The sequence below is a fragment of the Sapajus apella genome, unplaced genomic scaffold, assembly GCF_009761245.1.
Source record: "Sapajus apella isolate SASKATOON/1434 unplaced genomic scaffold, GSC_monkey_1.0 scaffold19, whole genome shotgun sequence".
Taxonomy (NCBI): Eukaryota; Metazoa; Chordata; class Mammalia; order Primates; family Cebidae; genus Sapajus; species Sapajus apella.
This window is the reverse complement of record NW_022436959.1, coordinates 27,970,455-27,988,737: the sequence shown is the minus strand read 5'-3', so window position 1 is coordinate 27,988,737 and position 18,283 is coordinate 27,970,455. Positions and strand designations below refer to the sequence as shown.

At 35.4% G+C, this 18,283-nt stretch overlaps 1 non-coding gene across 1 annotated transcript; it reads left to right on the top strand.

Annotated features, from left to right (window-relative positions):
* Nucleotides 1-1,192: 1,192 nt before the first annotated feature.
* Nucleotides 1,193-1,332, top strand: LOC116557612. Its single transcript, XR_004271599.1, has one exon. It is a non-coding gene; the product is annotated as a U4 spliceosomal RNA (small nuclear RNA).
* The last annotated feature ends 16,951 nt before the right edge of the window (nucleotides 1,333-18,283 follow it).

Sequence of the window (18,283 nt, the reverse complement as noted above, 5' to 3'; positions counted from 1 at the left end):
CAAGAGAAATGCAGCTTTATTTTATTTTATTTTTTTGAGACGGAGTCTTGCTCTGTCACCAGGCTGGGGTGCAGTGGCGCAATTTTGACTCACTGCAACCTCTGCCTCCTGGGTTCAAGTGATTCTTCTGCCTCAGCCTCCCAAGTAGCTGGGACCACAGGCACGTGCCACCACGCCTGGCTAATTTTTGTGTATTTTAGTAGAGACAGGGTTTCACCGTGTTGGCCAGGATGGTTTTGATCTCTTGACCTCATGATCCACCCGCCTCAGCCTCCCAAAGTGCTGGGATTACAGGCGTGAGCCACAAATACAGCTTTTAATGTACAAAGTTTACAAGTGGAATGGATCTTTTTCACAAAACTCATATACTGAATAATAATGTGTGTAAGCCATGCAGGACCCACTGGTGATGAAGTTGGTATTATAAAAATGAATCATAGTTTTATAAATGTCATCTAATTTTGATAGAGCTCAGAAAGATTTTAAGCTTTTTGACTTGCTGTTTGATAATCCAGAATTAATTGTGATGATTATCATTAAAAATAATCGTTCACACATATTTTGATATATGTACAGCAGGCACTAAAACTATTCCCTCTTGTTCTTTCAGTCTCTCATGTAATTAAGCAGTACTAGTTTCTATTATGACACTTGAACACAAAGTTAACATTGGAATTTAGTTTGCTCACCCCTTCTTTCCCATGGTTTTACCAAAGCTCATTTTTATTGCAAGCCTAAAATCAAAATTTGAAATTATTATATTAAGACAATTTATATTTGCCATCGGACTTGTGAGATTTGCCAACTTCCAAATACGATACTGTTTCTTTGACTTCCATTAATCTATGCATGATGGTGCTATCCTTTAAGATAGTCTTTTCTAAGCCAGGCACAGTGGCTGACATCTGTAATGCCAGCACTTTGCGGGGCAGGTGGTTCACCTGAGGTCAGGAGTTTAAGACCAGCCTGGCCAAAATGGCGAAACGCTGTCTCTACTAAAAGTACAAAATTCAGCCCTGCATGGTGGTGCACACCTGTAATCTCAGCTACTTGGGAGGCTGAGGCAAGAGAATCACATGAAGACTAGAGGTGGAGGTTGCAGTGATACAGTGCGCTTAGATCACACCACTGCACTGAAGCCTGGGAGACAGTTAGGCTCTGTATCAAAAAAAAAAAAAAAAAAAAAAAAAAAAGCTTTGCACGGTGGCAGTATCGTAGCCAATGAGGTTTATCCCAGGCACGATTATTGCTAATTGAAACTTTTCCCAATACCCCGCCATGACGACTTGAAATATAGTCAGCATTGGCAGTTTTTGAAAGTCTCTATGGAGCCTGAATTAAAATAAATAAAATAAAATAAAAAGATAGCCTTTTCTTTCATTGCGACAGTAATGAACAATTAAGTTTTCTTCTTCTAAGGGATGTTCCTGAAACTTATATAAGTAAATAACATACAGCTTTTCTGAAATATTTTCCAATTTGATATTTCTTTGAATTTAACAGAAAGCTTAGAAAGAGCCCTTACAATTTTGGGCAGACAATGCAGTTTCTATAATGAGGTACCTCTTGTTTTCTGCAGTTGTGGTATAGCTCTTGCTGAGTGATATCTAATTTATATTTATTTTCTATTGTCTCTGACATAAGTGTTTTAATAAATTTTAATTTATCACTTTTACTCAGAAGGGGAAACTGAGGTTGTTCTCCATAAGAATGTAAAGTCAGTGACTGATTCAGATACACAAACAAGAATTCCAGTCAGTATTTTGGATCTCTCAGAAATCCTGGACACAATAAAATGTATAAGGGTTTAGTGAGAAGATCAAATGCTTGTGCTTCACTTTGAATTTAAAGGAAAAGCAATATATGTTATCACTTCTTTAAAACATAGTATTTTTGAATCCCTTAGAAATATTTCTACCACATAATCCAAAAGAGTGTCATCTCGCTTTCATTTTCTGAAGTTTAGTTTTTCCTTACAACTACAATTGTCTTTGATGAAACAACCTGTCTATTTGACAACCTCAGTAGAAAAAGAAAAAGCAGATAAAATAAGAACTAACATACTATCATTTGTAACAACGTGGATAGAAAAGAAATTCATTTTGTTAAGAGAAATAAGCCAGGTACGAAAAGACAAATATTGCATATGTTCAGTCATATGTCAGGGCTAAAAAAGTGTGTATCTCATAAAGGTAGAGAGTAGAATGGTGGTTGCCAGAGTCTGGGAAGTGTGGTGGGGAGAAGGAATATAGAGAAGTTGGTTAATGGGTACAAAACTACAGTTAGATACAAAGTGTAAGTTCTACTGTTCAGTAGTACAGTAGGTTCAGTAGGTTATTGACTATAATTAATAATTATGTAATTTAAAATAGCTAGAAGAAAATTAGAATGTTTTCAACACAAAGGAAAGATAAATGAGGTGATGGAAATCCCAAATTACCCTGATTTTATATATATATATATATATATATATAATCTATCACAAATGCCCTCCAAAATATATACAACTATGTATCAATTAAAACAAGAAAACAAAAACTTCAAAAGCAAAAGAATTATATTGATACTTAAAATATTAGGATATTTACTGATTCACTCTTGAGAATAAGAAATTTATTTGAATTGCTTATATTTATTAAAAAGTAATAGCATATGTACAGAAAATAGCACAATTTAGAATGTTTGTTGCTTATTATGAACATTGAAGTAAAATAACTACTACCAATATATATGAGTAGAATTGCAATATCCAGTATTACTTTACCATTTAGAGAGTCTATTTGAATCATGCATAATTTTATTTGGTTGTACATTAAATCTGTTACAAAGAAAGCAAGCAAAAACAAAAGAAACAAAGAACAGAGCTTATAATGACAAAGAGAAAAAAGAAAACAAAGTGACTAGTATAGAGTTTAGGATTTGAAAGCTCAAAGTAAGACCCTCAAATGTTAATTTATTCTGATTTATTTATAATTCAAACCACAACTATAAACCATGGTTCTCATACTCCCTAGGAGCTTCAGCAATCATTATAAACAAGACATAAGAAACAGACTAAGATTAAAACTTAAGAAGGTTAAGATGTGTTTAGATGTGTTTTCTTCTAAAAAGCTTCTTTAGGAAATGGTGAAACAGAGCTTAGGAAAGTATAGAGAGGCTATGAAGGAGAAAAAAGAAGTTGGTTAGTGTAAATCTGCAGCTCACACAAACACCTTCTACTTAGGCGCTGTAGTGTCTCTCCTTTATTAAGTTTCTGGAGTTCTATTTGCTTTTCACCTGAATACTTTGCCAGTATATTTAATTGTCTAAATCATCCTATATTATTTCAATATTTTTAATTTTTAAAATTTATAGTTGGTACATGGCAGGTATACATATTTATGGGGTACATGAAATATTTTGATACAGGCATGCAATGTGAAATAAGAAACTCATGGAAAATGGAGTATCTATCCTCTTAAGTATTTGTCCTTTGAGTTAAAAACAAACCAATTACAATGTTTATTTTGTAATGTGTAATTAAGTTATTATTGACTATAGGCACCCTGTTATGCTATTAAATAGTATGTCTTACTCATCCCTTCTGTTTTATTGTACCCATTAACTAAATCCACCTCCCTTGCAGCCCTCCTCTACCCTTCTCAGCCTCTGGTAACTATCTTTCTACTCGCTATGTCAATTAGTTCAATTGTTTTGACTTTCAGGTCTCACAAATAAGGAGAACACATGATGTTTGTCCTTCCATGCCTGGTTTATTTCACTTGACATAATGATCTCCAGTTCCATTCATGTTGTTGCAAATGACAGGACCTCATTTTTTTTATGGCTGAATAGTACTCCAATGCATATATGTGCCACATTTTCTTTATCTGTTAATTTGTCCATGAATGCTTATGTTGCTTCCAAGTCTTAGCTACTGTAAACAGTGTTTCAACAAACATAGGGATGCAGGTATCTTTTTGATATACTGATATACTCAGCAGTAGGGATTGCTGAATCATACGGTAGTGCTATTTTTAGTTTTTTGGAATCTCCAAGCTGTCCTCCATAGTGGTTGTACTAATTTACATTTCCACCAACAGTTTACCAGGGTTCCCTTTTCTCCACATCCTTGCCAGCATTTATTATTGCCTTTTTTTTTTTTTTTTGATAGAAGCCATTTACACTGGGGTGAGATGATATCTCATTGTAGTTTTGCATTTCCTTGATAATTAAGCATGCTGAGCACCTTTTCATATGCCTGTTGGCCATTTGTATGTCCTCTTTTGGGAAATGTCTGTTCAAATCTTTGGCACATCTTTTGATCAGATTATTAGATTTATTCCTATAGACTTGTTTGAGCTCCTCATTTATTTTAATTACTAATCTTTTGTCAGATTCATAATTTGAATATACTTTCTCATCATTCTGTTCAACTGGGGCTCACCCAGAGAGCAGTCAAAGGCATAGTGCTGGCAGCAGCAGCCTTCCTTTCTTGAACGCACAGCCCAGAAGATGAGTTTTGAAGAAAAAATGAGTTATACATCACTTAGTAGAAATGTTAAACCCATCAAAAATAATATCTACAACTTATTTTTAATTGATTAATCATCTAAGAGAAATGATGAACTCACAAATCACTGTGATTATTGTTGTAATATTATGTGTACTTACTATTACCAGTGAGCTTTGTAGCTTCAGGTGATTACTTATTGCCATTAATGTTTTTTTTTTTTTTTTTTTTTCATTCTGACTGAAGTACTCCCTTTAGCATTTCTTATAGGACAGAACTGGTTTTAATGAAGTCCTTCAGCTTTTGTTTGTCAGCGAAAGCCTTTATATCTCCTCCATGTCTGAAGAATATGTTTGCTATATATGCTTATTTAGGGTAAAAATTTTTTTTTTCTGTCAGTTCTTTAAATATGTCATGTCACTCCCTTCTGGCCTTTGAGTTTCCACTGAAAACTCTGCTGCTAGATGTATTGGTTCTCCATTGTATGTTATTATTTTTTTCCTGCTGCTTTTCAGATTCTTTCCTCATTTTTAGCCTTTGGGAGTTTAACTGTTAAATGCCTTGAGGCAATCTTCTTTCTTAAATCTGCTTGGTATTTTATAAACTTCTCTTACTTGTATGTTGATATATTTCTCTAGGTTTGGAAAGTTCTATGTTTTTATTCCTTTGAATAAACTGTCCAACCTTCTCTCTGTCTCTACCTGCACTGAAGGCCAATAACTTGCCCTTTTGAGGCTATTTTTTAGGTACTGTAGATGTGCTTCATTTTTTTAAAATTCATATTTCATCCCTTCTATGTAATTTCAAATAGCGTGTCTTCAAGGTCACTAATTGTTTCTTCTGCTTGATTCATTGTGCTAATGATTCCAATGCATTCTTCAGCATACCAATTGCATTTTTCAGCTACAGAATTTCTGCTTGATTCTCTTTAATTACTTCAATCTCTTTGTTAAATTATCTGATAAAATTCTGAATTCCTTCCCTGTGTTATTCTAAATTTCTCTGAGTTTCCTCAACACCTCTATTTTGAATTCTTTGTTTGCAGCATCACATATTTATGCTTCTTCAGGATTGGTCAGTAGTGCCTTGTTTAGTTTCTTCAGTGAAGTCATGTTTTCCTGGTTGGTATTGATGCTGGTAGATGTTCTTCAGTGTCTGGGCATTGAAGAATTAGGTATTTATTGAAGTCTTCACTGTCCGGGATTATTTCTTTCTGTCCTTCTTGGGAAGATTTTTCAGATACTTGAAAGGATTTGGGTATTGTGATCTGAGGTGTATTGCTTAAGTGGGCACCCGAAGGGCAGTGGCACTGTGGTTCTTGAAGACTTGTAGATGGTCTTGAACAAGATCTGGGAAAATTATCTAGCTTACCAGGCAGAGACTCTTGTTGTTTTTCCTTACTTTCTCCCAAGCAAATGGTATCTCTCTCACTTTATTCTGAGCCTTCTAAGGCTGGAGTTGGAGTGACACAAGCACCCCTGTGGTCACCACCACAGTGACATGCTAGGTCAGACCTGAAGCCAGAACAGTACTGGGTCTCACTCAAAGCCTGCTGTAATCACTCCCTGGCTACTGTCTATGTTTGGTCAAGACGCTAGGACTCTACAATCAGCTGGTGGCAAAGTCATTCAGGTCTGTGTTCTTCCTTTCAGGGTCATAAGGTCCCCCAAGTCCTGGGTGGGTTGAGAGATGCTGTCTAGGAGTCAGGGGCTAGGTAAAAAACCTTAGAAGTCTACATGGTGTTCTATTGTACTGCAGCTAACTGGCACTCAAATCATAGGACACAGTCCATTCCTCTCACTCCTTCCCTTTACAAAGGCAGAAGAGTCTCATTCTGTAGCCACCACCAACCCAGGCCACACGGACTACTGCCAGGCTACTGCTGATGTTTCCTTAAGGCTCAAGGTATCTTCGGTCAGCTTGTAGTGAATGCTGCCTACCCTAGGGCTCACCCTTCAAGGGCTTTGGGCTCCCCTTTGGCCCAGGGCAAGCCCAGAAATGCCATCCAAGAGTCAGATTTTGGATGAGGAACCTCAAGGGCCCACTTGGTGCTCTATACCTCTGTGGCCATGGTCTGACCTTAGGTGCAAGGCACAGTCCCCTCTCCTTTTCTGTCTGCTTTTCTCAAGCGAATGAGTTTTGCCTACAGCCATCACAGTTGGTAATGAGCTGAGTCTCATCTAAAGCTAGCAAATCTCAGAGGTTCACCCAGAACCTTTTACGTAGTACCTGGGTATCACTGCTGGTTATTCCGGGCTCAAGGGCTCTTCAGATAGAAGGTGCTAAACGTTGCCAGGACTAGTGCCTTAACTGCAAGGTAGTGGGTCCTCTCTGGCTCACGGTGTGTCTAGAAATGTCCTCTGAGAGATAGCACTTAGAACAGGGGCCTCACAACTTTGACCGGTGCCCCATCCTGCTTTGATTAAACTGGTATCCAAGATGAAAGACAAAGTCCTCTCATGCCACTCTTGCTTCTCATATTCTCAAGTGGAAGGAAGGATTCTCTTTTGGATCCTTGAGCTGTGCAGCCTGGGGTTAGGAGTAGGGTTTTGCCAGCACCTTCTTGGCTGCCCCAGCTGGTGTCTCAGTATGTTGCATACCACCCCATTCCACTGCCTCTTGACCTAGTTCAGCACTAGGACTCACCTCAGAGTTGCAGCCTTTACAGCTTAGGCTGCCTTTCATGTTTACTTGGAGTCACAGCACTGTAGGTCTCAGTGGAAGGTGTGTAGTAACTCAAGTTCGAACTGCTGCTGGTATCTGCATTTCCCTTCTGGCTACAGCTGGTGTAAACGCTCCTGCCGTGGGCAGCTGTCACCTGAGTTTGGTGTGGTTTTCCTATCTGCTCCAACAGAACAGCACTGAGTTTAATGCCTCACAATTGCTGCGCTCTCCCTCTCCCAGAGATAATCAGTGCCAGGAGGCTGCTACCAGTGATTAAAAGAGTTGACGACAGTGATTCAGGACGGTTTTTCCTATCTCTTTAGTGTCTCTTTCAGCAATATGAAGTTAAAAATCAGGTACTATGAGTGCTCACCTAATTTAATTTTTGGTTCTCATGAAGGCTTTTTTTTTTTTTTTTTCCGGCATAGGTAGTTGAATTGGTATCCTCTTGGATAAGGGGATGATTGGTAAAGCCTTCTATTCTGCCATCTTGCTCTGCGTCTGAATCTATTTCACATATTTTGCTCTCAAATTGTTTAGCTCACTGATCACTATATTATTCTTTCTAAAGTCTGCCTTAGTCACGTGTCTTTGCCTCTAAAACCTATTGTTTCAAACTGCCTGTTAAAATAAAGATTTCTCAGACAGTCATCTTCCTTCCTTTAAGCTTCTACTTCCCAGTCCCAGTATTCAACAAGAGTGCTACCCAACAGAGGCCTACATCATTGATTCCCAAAATTTGATTAGCAGCTTAACACCATCTGGAAATTTTTTGGAAATGAAAATTCTGAGACTCAACTTCAGACCTACTGTGTCAGAAACTCTAGGAATGGTGCCTAGTCATCAGTGTTTAACAATTACAGGTAATTTTAATGGGTATTTAAGCACACTAAACTTTGAGAACCATTGTTCCAATCCCTGAATGTACAACATATGTTCTAATTTAAGTAATTTCCTCAACTTATTTTATTCACTATCCCCATATTATCACCAATAGCAATATTTCCTAAATGTTGTTGATTTTTCATACTTTTCTAAAGTCCCCATAACCCTGTATTTACAAGTTTTCTAAATCTGAACACATTTTATGCTAATTTACATTAGATTTATTTAAAAATGAAGTATATCAGTAACAATAAAATCAGTAGTTCTGGTAATAAATAAAAGGTAATTGTGAAAATAAATATCATAACCATGGATTATAGACATTGGAGTGGGATGTAGAAGGGTGAGTGTATTTATCAACAAGCCAAATAAAGGACTTTCATTTTAATAGAACTATTCTGTATCTTGACTGTGGTGGTTAATATGCAAATCTACACATACAGTAACACTGTATAGAATATACACACACACAAGTAAAACCCGGAAAATCTCAAAATAGGTATATTATATCAATATTAGTATTCTGATTTTGATATTCTGCTATATTTTTGCAAGATATTATCTTTGGAGAAAACAGGGAAAATGCTACACAGGGTATCTGTATCATTAATATTGAAATATTAGAGTATTTCAGAAACAATACTGATATGTCAGTAGCACCAATGTTAAGTAAAACACCTGGACCAGATAATTATTGGGCTGTCAATCTACAGAAATTGTAAAGGTTCAAATGAGGGATGATCTCTGGGTGGACAAAAGGAGGTTGTATAGATAATTCCAACGCATGCACATATATATGCCTACAACTCATCAGCATTTTTGTGGTGGCAGGGAATAATCACATCTGATTAAGGTGGAAGGTATAATTGGTAATGAACAGTACCTTTGTTAATTATCTTTACTCTTCTCCCCCTGGAGTGTAGTGAACAGAGACCAAGTGAGCCAATATCTTGTGTCATACGGCCATAGAATAATAAAAAGGGAAAATAAAGTAACATGCATTCCATGTTGTTCATTCCCTTGACTATTTAAAATCTGATAGGAACACATTCATTGATTCCTGGCCTTTGGAAGGTTTATGGATATGTAGTGTGTGGAGTGTTAGGCAACTATGCAAAGCAAAGAGCCTCTGTGTGTTTCCTGCATTTGGCTGCCTATGAGAACTTTCTGATGGGAGCCCCCACACATGCTGCCAGAAAAGAAAGCAGCATAGATTTTTGTAATGAAAAGAGCCCCTTGTTTTAGGAAGCATATCAATGAAGCCCTTGGTTTAAATTCTATTTAAACAACTACCTTGTAATTTGGAATGCTCATCAGGAACTACGAGTCATTAAGCAGCACAATGTGACTTTGTAAAGGATCCATTTTAGAAATTACATTCCATTCTTTACTTGTCTTTTCCGGGAGAAGACCCGAATATTTAGGGGGGAAGTTACTTCAGTTCTTGAATTCTGCTCCTGTGTTTATTATTAGGTGTGAGTAAAAGTTTCATTCTTCTTTTAATACATTAAAACACTTCTATATCTACCAAATAAAAGGCAATTCTAATTTTTCAAACCAATATTTACTAATTGTGGGAAAGAGAATTGGTTTAACAGAAATAGGAACCTAGAGTAACACTGTATTAATTCATTACATTTTTCAAGTTTAAGTAAAATTGGATAAATGTGACATAAATGACTATTACTGACATACACACATGAACACATATATTCAGATCCATATCTGTGCTTTTGTCCCCATCTTCTAAGTTAGCTTCATTTGTCTGCCTTTCTATTTCCTTGGTCAAGATTAACAAATAGTATTAACCTTTCATGCAACCCTTTTATAAAAGAACACAGAAAAAGGCAAAACCATATTTTTCCAAGAAAATGACTGTAACTTCTCACTTTTTTGACACAGATAACAAATTCTATTTCTGATTGTTTACTTAATCCCTATTTCAGTATAACCATGTATTGAAAACCAGAATGTGCTATTGAATATGTATACATATATATATATATTTTAGGACTTTGTAGAGACAATAGAAATAAAATAATAGGCAATATAGAAAAACTATAGTATTTGCCATTAAAAAAGCTTCTGGACTTAGAAACAGGTCAAACGTCCCATTTTATAGAAATAGTAATAGGGAGATGAAAGGAACTGATCCTCATGCCTTCCCTCACCTTTGGCTATATTCCTAGGACAATGTTGTGATGCTGCACAGGAACTAGCTCCTCTGTTCAACTTTTTAAATTCTGACATATCAGAAATACAATAATTGTTAAAATATCCCAAGAACATCAGTTTTATAAACATGGATTCTAATATTCTCTAAAAAAATTATTTAACCAAATCCAAAAGCCTAAGAAATTATTTTGAAGGCCTGTTATTAAATATGTATGTGTGTGTGTGTGTGTATGTGTGTGGGTGTGGGAGTATGTATCAGATCCATATCTATGCTTTTCTCCTGATATATATATATATCTTGATACCTCTCTCTATATATATAGACTATAGATATAGATAGTCTATATACATATAGATCTATCTATCTATCTCTATATATATATAGAGAGAGCGATATCAGGAGAGAGAGATTATATATCTATAGTCTATATATATATGTCCATATACATATAGATCCATAGATATAGATCTATATAGAGATCTATATGCATATAGGTTATATATAGATATATATCATCTATATGTATATAGATGATATATATCTATAGTCCAGATATATATAGACTATATATATCTATAGTCTAAATATATATATAGAGAGATATCTATTATAGATATATAATATCTATATATTATATAGATATTATATATCTATAATATAATATCTATATATTATATATAATATCTATATAATATCTATATCCTGATATATATCTATAATGGATATCTCCTGATATATATATCTATAGTATACTCTTTTATACTATAGATATATACTCTCTATATAATATACTCTGATATATATATACCTAGACTATATATATAGATATCTCCTGATATCTATCTATATAGATATCTTGATATATATATATAGAGAGAGAGAGAGAAAAAGAGAGAGAGAGAGACTATATATATAGAGAGAGATATCAGGAGAGAGTTATATATATCAGGACATATATCTATCTATCTATACATATCTGTATATCTATATATAGATATGATAGATATCTATATATATATAAATAGATATGATAGATATCTATATATATATAGATCTATATAGATATCTCCTGATATATATAGATATCTCCTGATTCTCTCTCCCTATATATATATACTCTATATCTGTTTATAGATTATATATATAGTCTCTATCTATATATAGATATATATATACTATATATATAGTCTCTATATATAGACTATATATCTCTATATATAGACTATATATAGAGATACATATCTATAGCTCTATATCTATATTTATATAGATAGATCTATACATATTTATAGATATATATGTATAGATATATATCTATACATATATATATAGAGAGAGAAATGCATTTGCTGATTCTATTGCAAATAGTCATATTTTATTTCCTCATTCAGAATAACTTCTTTAGAAATTTTCAAATATGTCTTTGGTATTTCCAGTACAACAAAGTAATATATCATCTGCAGACAAAATGCAGAGGGCAAGAGGAAAATGTAAGGCATTTATTATGCACTTTGAGTAATTTGATAAAATTAATAACTACTTTATGATCCTCTAAGCTGTATGAAAAGCCTAAGGACAAACAAATATAGTAGCAGTGAGTGTGTGTCTTGATTAACTCAACAGCATTTGCTATAATATAATTATGTGATTTTTTTTAGAGTTATTTCCACTCTAGATGGATTATTCCATCTAGAGTGGATTCTTTTCATTTCTAAGTAAAGTGAGCTGTAGATATTGTGCATCTCTTTATGTAATTAGTTAATATGGGTCATACTGGATTAGTGTGGGTCCTGATCCAGTGGTTCATGTCCTGATAACAGGAGATAACAAACACAGAGGCATTCAGCGGGAAAATGACCATTTGAAGTTACATGCACAAAGCGGGGAGATGCCATGTGAGGATTGAAGCAGAGATTGGAGTATCTACTGTATGTCAGCATCGACAAGCCAAGGAGCATCAGAGATTGAGAGGATACATCAGAAGCTGAAAGAGAAGCATGGAATGGAGATTTGCCCTCAGAGCCTCCAGAACTGTACTTGCCAGAAAACATGATTTCAGACTTCCAGCCTCCAAAACTGTAAAAGAATAAATGTCTTATTGTTTAAGCCACTCGGGGTATGGTACTTTGTTATGGTAGCACAAGAAAATTAAGGTGACAAAAGAGACTTTGTAAAGGAAATTAATTTAGGGAACTTGAAATAGTGATATTGATATGGATTATCTGGGTGGGATAAATGTAATCACAGTGGTTTTCTGATTAAAAAGGAATCACAAAGAAAGAAAGACGGAAGCAGGAGAGTCACAGAAGATGTGATGATGAAAACTGAGGTTTGGAGTGATATGGCTATTAGTCCGCTAAAGTCTCCAGACAGAATTCAACCCGACTGACAGCATGATTTTAGCTTACCTGGGTCCTCTTTGAACTTTGTAGATCATATACTTGTATTGGTTTAAGTCACTAAGATTGTGGCTATTTGTTACCACAGCAAAAGAAAGCAAATAGAGATTCCCGGGCTCTCATTCTTAGCCCTATCCCCTTTATGTATCCATAACTGTAACCAACTCAATTTTTATTGCCCAAGAATTATTGAACAATATAACTGAATTTTGTCAATGCTACTATGTTGGATATGAAATCATAATTTTAAATCTGAACTTCACTTAGAAGGCAGCAGAAAAGCTAGAAATACATTAAGACCTTACTTAAAGTTGTCAGTAGGTTCTTGGGAAACTGGAACTTTAAGTGAAACAAAGTACTATAAAGAAATAAGGTTTGTCATGGGTTAATGGATATAAACTTAATTCTAGTTTAAGCTAGACTCTAGTTTAAGACCAAAATACTTCTAATATTGGTAATATTTAGAATCACCAAAACTTTGAGATGAAGACCAAAATACTTCTAATATTAAACTTGAAATAAATGTGAGCCATACATACAAGTAAGAAAAATTAATTAAAAAAATTAGATAATTATTTACGTGCTTATTCCAGTTCAGGGTTGCAGATGGTGGGGGCTATCTCGGCAGCTCAGGGTACTATGTGAGAGCCCGCCCTTGACAGGATGCCACCCTGCAGGGCACACTGCCACCCACTCCCACACTTACTCAGACTGGGACAATAGAGACACACCAACAAACCTAACATGTAAGTCTTCGAGATGTGGGAGGAAACCAGAGTTTCCAGAGAAAACCATGCATACATAGGGAGAATGTGCCAACAGTGGCCCCGGCCAGGAATCAGTTTTTTTTTCCCCCCTCATCAACATTATAATGAAAAGACATTATTTGAGGGCCTACTGTATAGTTTTCCCTCAGAATATAGACATCAGCCAAATGATTTTGCTTGTAGAGCAGAGGATCGCATTTATAAGCAGTGGTAACTTTCCCTCCCCTCTTCCTTTGTGAAGCTACTTATTTTCTTAAACATTCATCCAATAGCTAATTAACTAACTTATTAATTAGGGTATCTACTGTGTGTCAGGTATGGTTGGATGTACTGGGGGAAAAAGGACAATTAATGCACATTTCTTCCTCTAGGCAAGGGTTCACAGCGTAGTTGTGGAAGAAGGTGGTAGCTTGCAGAGAGACTTTAAACCGCATGTATAATATTATTTATGTGATGAGTAACATGATAGAGACAGTCCCATGAGTGCTGAGCAGCACAGGGAAGTTCATTTAACCTAGCTGCAGTGAGAAGTGGTGAAGACATCTTGCAGAAATATTTGGCAGTTTATTGGAACAAGTCCTAATGTGTATGATAAATTATATTGTTTGCTGAGAACAATGGCAAGGAAAACCTGGCTGGCCCCCTACCAAGTGGAAAACTGCTTAGGGCATTCAAAAGTAGCAAAGCAGTATATGTATATCATACACCGGTTAAAACAATTCTTTAAGCATGGGATAGGCGACCCTGCCCCGTGGCTCCCTCGTGGAGAATACTTTCTAGTTTGTCTTTGATCAGTGGTAAGCAGGCATCAGCTGCCTACCTGGTTTATTTTTGTTCTATGAGAAAGCACAGAACACCTGTTTGGAGGGAATAAATACCTGGGTCAGCGTCTGTTCGAGGCCCTCAGTACAGAAAGCTATCGGTCCCTGAGACTGTCAGCTCGGAAGGTAGTTGGCCCCTCAATAGTCCCCTTTTGCTGTTCTGTCTGGGTGTCTGCTCCTTAATTCCTTCAACACTGCCTGGGTGGGGGTCTCTACAGCTGAGCTGGTCTCTGTAGCAGTTGAGTTATGTTCTGAAAGAGAGATAGATATTAGTCAAATGTAAAGCAAAAGCAAAAAGCAATATATCAAAAGCTGAATTAGAAAAAGCTTGGCACAGTTGGAGAATTGCAAACAGTTTGATATAACTGAAATTTGGGATCAAGAAGAACAAGATAGAAGAATCTAGACTTGTAAGTAGAAAGCAGAATATGAAGGCTCTTGCATGTTGTAGTAGGTTTCTGAAGCAAATGAGAGACTGTTGTATGATTTAAAGCAAAAACATATATAGATTTATGTTTTAGAAAAATTCGTCTAGCTGATTTTAACTCATTGTCTGGATAAATTTAGCCAGAGATTATCTCAGTACCCTTGCTCATGAAGCTTTCCTTATTTAATTTCCATCTAGCACTGTTTGTTGCAAAGCTCCTGAATTGCATCAGGTTCCTTATTGCTTTAAGACTTGTGCCCTTATTTTTTCCTCTTCTTACAACACTCTAACCTCATTTCTTCTCTTTCTTTGCCTGGGTAGCTCCCATTTATCGCTCATCTTAGTCTCAAAGCCCCAGATTGTCCACGTTCATGTATTCATTCAGCTGAAGTATTAGTGTGAGCCAGACACTGTACTGAACTTTAGCATATAGGGAATTAAATGAATAAAGACAAGTCGATATGTATTTACAACTCAGGATAAGTACTCTGAAGAAAAAGAACAGATTAAATATGGCCATTCTGAGGAAGTGATATCTGAACTGATACAGTGGATGAACGGAGGCCATCCATGTGAAGACAGTAAAAGCGAGTCTAAGTTGTCTCTTCCTAAACTTTGTCAAATCAAAAACTGCACTGGACAAAGTCAAACAATCAAGGACAACTTTTTTTCAAGGCTATTGAAATAGGGTAGAGAAAACGGAACACAGTCTCAACTCGGTTCCACATAAACAAAGGGCAGAGAAATTTTTAAGATGTGGGTGAGGGAGGGGAATCGTAGGCCATCTGTGTTTGTTAATTGGCCTTTCCAAATTGAGAAGTACACTTTCTCATATCTTCAGGGCGGGTAGGAGGTAGTGTAACAACTTCAGCAAGGTCCCCAGAGAATTTAAGCTCCTACCATTTCACAGAAACTGGGAGGTAGAGATAGAGGCCCTATCTTCCTTGATTATATATATTTTTAAAAATGGCTCTTGAGAAAGACATTCCTGGCTTGTAAAACTGGCAAAAGGCTTTAAAAAAGATTTACACCTCAAAGGGTCAAAGAACTACTATGTAAGTGCTTTAAGGAAAGGGAGATCTGGACCTCTCTAGTTAGGCCATCTGGATTCTGTGGAGGCTGAAGTGAGAGGGAGGTCAGGGGCTTATAGACTAGAAGAAGTCTATATAAGGTTTGGTTAAGTTGAGGGAAACATTAGGCTGTTATCTGATTATGCACTTAAGTAAATGTGATACACCTGTGCGTGCGCATCTATTTCATATCAGCCTGAAACTTCTGTGAAGAGAGATACTGTGTAGGATTTATTCACCCTAGCTTCAGAACAATGCCTAACATGCAATGTGCACTTAGATTTGTTTTTGTTGCTGAAATAAGACATAAAGGCATTGGGTGGGGGATGGCTGTGGCTGAAGCATGACAGGATTGAAAAGCTGTGGCATTGTTCTTGTAGGAGAATGAAGGATGATAGTAGAGTGAATATATAGCGAAGACAGTGAATTTAAGAGATATTTAGGAATGGAAGGTAATTACTGATTTGCAATTTGTGGAGATGTTGGAGTAATTGGCCCTCAGATTTCTGCCTGAGGAACTGGCTTGCTGTCAGTGACGACATGATATGAGAAAATGGAAGAGAAAAGCTGGTTGGCTCTGCTATGGAGATAGAAAAAATAGATTAATAAAAGTAAACAGTCTTCAAAGTTGACGATAATCATCAAGATTTCTGGTTTAATGTGTCAAGAACTGGAGAATTGTCTGCAATAATCTCATTATTTTCCTTTTGCTTACATTTAACTCATGAAATTATTAATCTTTTACTTTTAAACTGTCTGAGTCATTTCCAGCAAAGTGCCCAAGTTGTAAAGAGCATATGGTTGAGCTTTTTCTATTAATGCTATAGTTTTTCTACATTTTCATAGATGAACCCATACTGTTTGAATTATGAAATAATGTGACGTGTTTTGCACTAAATAGCCCTCTGATTTTGTGTTTTCTATTTTTGAAGGTTTTTTTTTTGCCATTTTCTTTGTTTCATTTTCCTATATTATATATAAGATTACTTTTTTCTCTCCTTTCTGAATGCCTCAGTAGTTTTGAAAATGTAATTCTAGTTTTACTAATTGTGTTGTACACCATTTAAAATGCTTACGTTTTTGTTTGCAACTTACCAAACGTGAAATAACGAAGGCAATATGACAGTGGGATAAAGCATTCAAACTCTTGTTTCTGGGCACAATCTCACCCATCTATTTCTTAGCTACTCAAAAAGGCAGATCATCACTGAGCTCTCTGTGATGCAATGCTCTTATCTGTAAAATAGGGAATGGGGATAATAATGGTGTCTAATGCCTCATACGTGTTTGTTACAAGTCCCCAAAACTGCCCCTGGGTTTTATGTGTGGATATAACAGCATTATAGCACAAGATGACTTTTACTAGTTTCTCACATTTAAAAAATTTTTGTACATCTAATTTATGCAGCAATACTCTCTTCTTGAGCTAATTATTCACTAACCAACACATATTAAGCATTTTATCTTTTACAGTAATACTGATAGATAGCAGTATCCCTAATTTATGGATAGGAATACCAAGATTCACTGTTTGAGTTAGTTGTGTATAATTATACAACTAATATGTGAAGATTCAATAATAAAATCTACCTGATACCAAACTTTTGCTCATTTCCTACTTTCACTTTGTATTTACTTAGAAAATTATGGGTAGCTAGTTAATCTCAAAAGGCTTGAATCTTGCCAGCATATACATATTTTAAATTTACTGCAAGTAAAATTTTATCACAAACTCTTCTCTGATTATGCACTCCTTTGCATTAGTACAGTGTTAATTCTGGAGAAAAAAAATTCTCCCAAAATAAAGTGGCAGGATATTTATTTGTGACAATCACTTATTATAAAGGTTACTGATGTTTTCTGCTATTTGGAAAGAGAAAGGTCCTTAAGAATAATGTCTAAAAGAAATACTGTGCAGACATTTTTATTTCTTACATATTTTAAACTTGAAACTTAAATTTTCCCCAAACAGTTTTTAAAAAGGTCCAATTTGGCATCCAGCACAAGGTTATTTGAGAAATAATTAAGTGAGGTGGTGAACTTGCCAAAATATCGATGTTCCCAGGAATTTTATTCCTGACCCAGCAAATTGCCTTTTATTTTTGACTATTCAATTTTTTTTCTATCTTACATGTAAATATTATTTCCAAGGGAGAGCCAGTATGACTACATATAAGTAATATGCAGATTAGTAACTTCTCTTTCCTACTCATCAAATCTCCTACTTAAATGAGATTCAAGGATTATTCTTATTTTTAAAATAAATTAAACCCTGGTTATTTGCAACAACCAGTACAATGACACAAATCTCATTGTACGTAATATGAAATCTTAAAATCTCATCTTATTAATTGAAAACTGAAATCACTAGAAGAAGGGATTTAAGGATTAATTTTTAAATCAATTTTTAATCTTGATTTTTTCAGTTCAATAAAATTTTATAAACAGTCCTTAATGTTTCATAGTTTTTCTTATTTCATTACATTTAATTATAAGGATTCAAAGATTCTATATGCCAGAAAAACAAATTGGAATACAAAAATGTGTGATCACCTTTAAAACACATCAAGTTCAAAGACAGT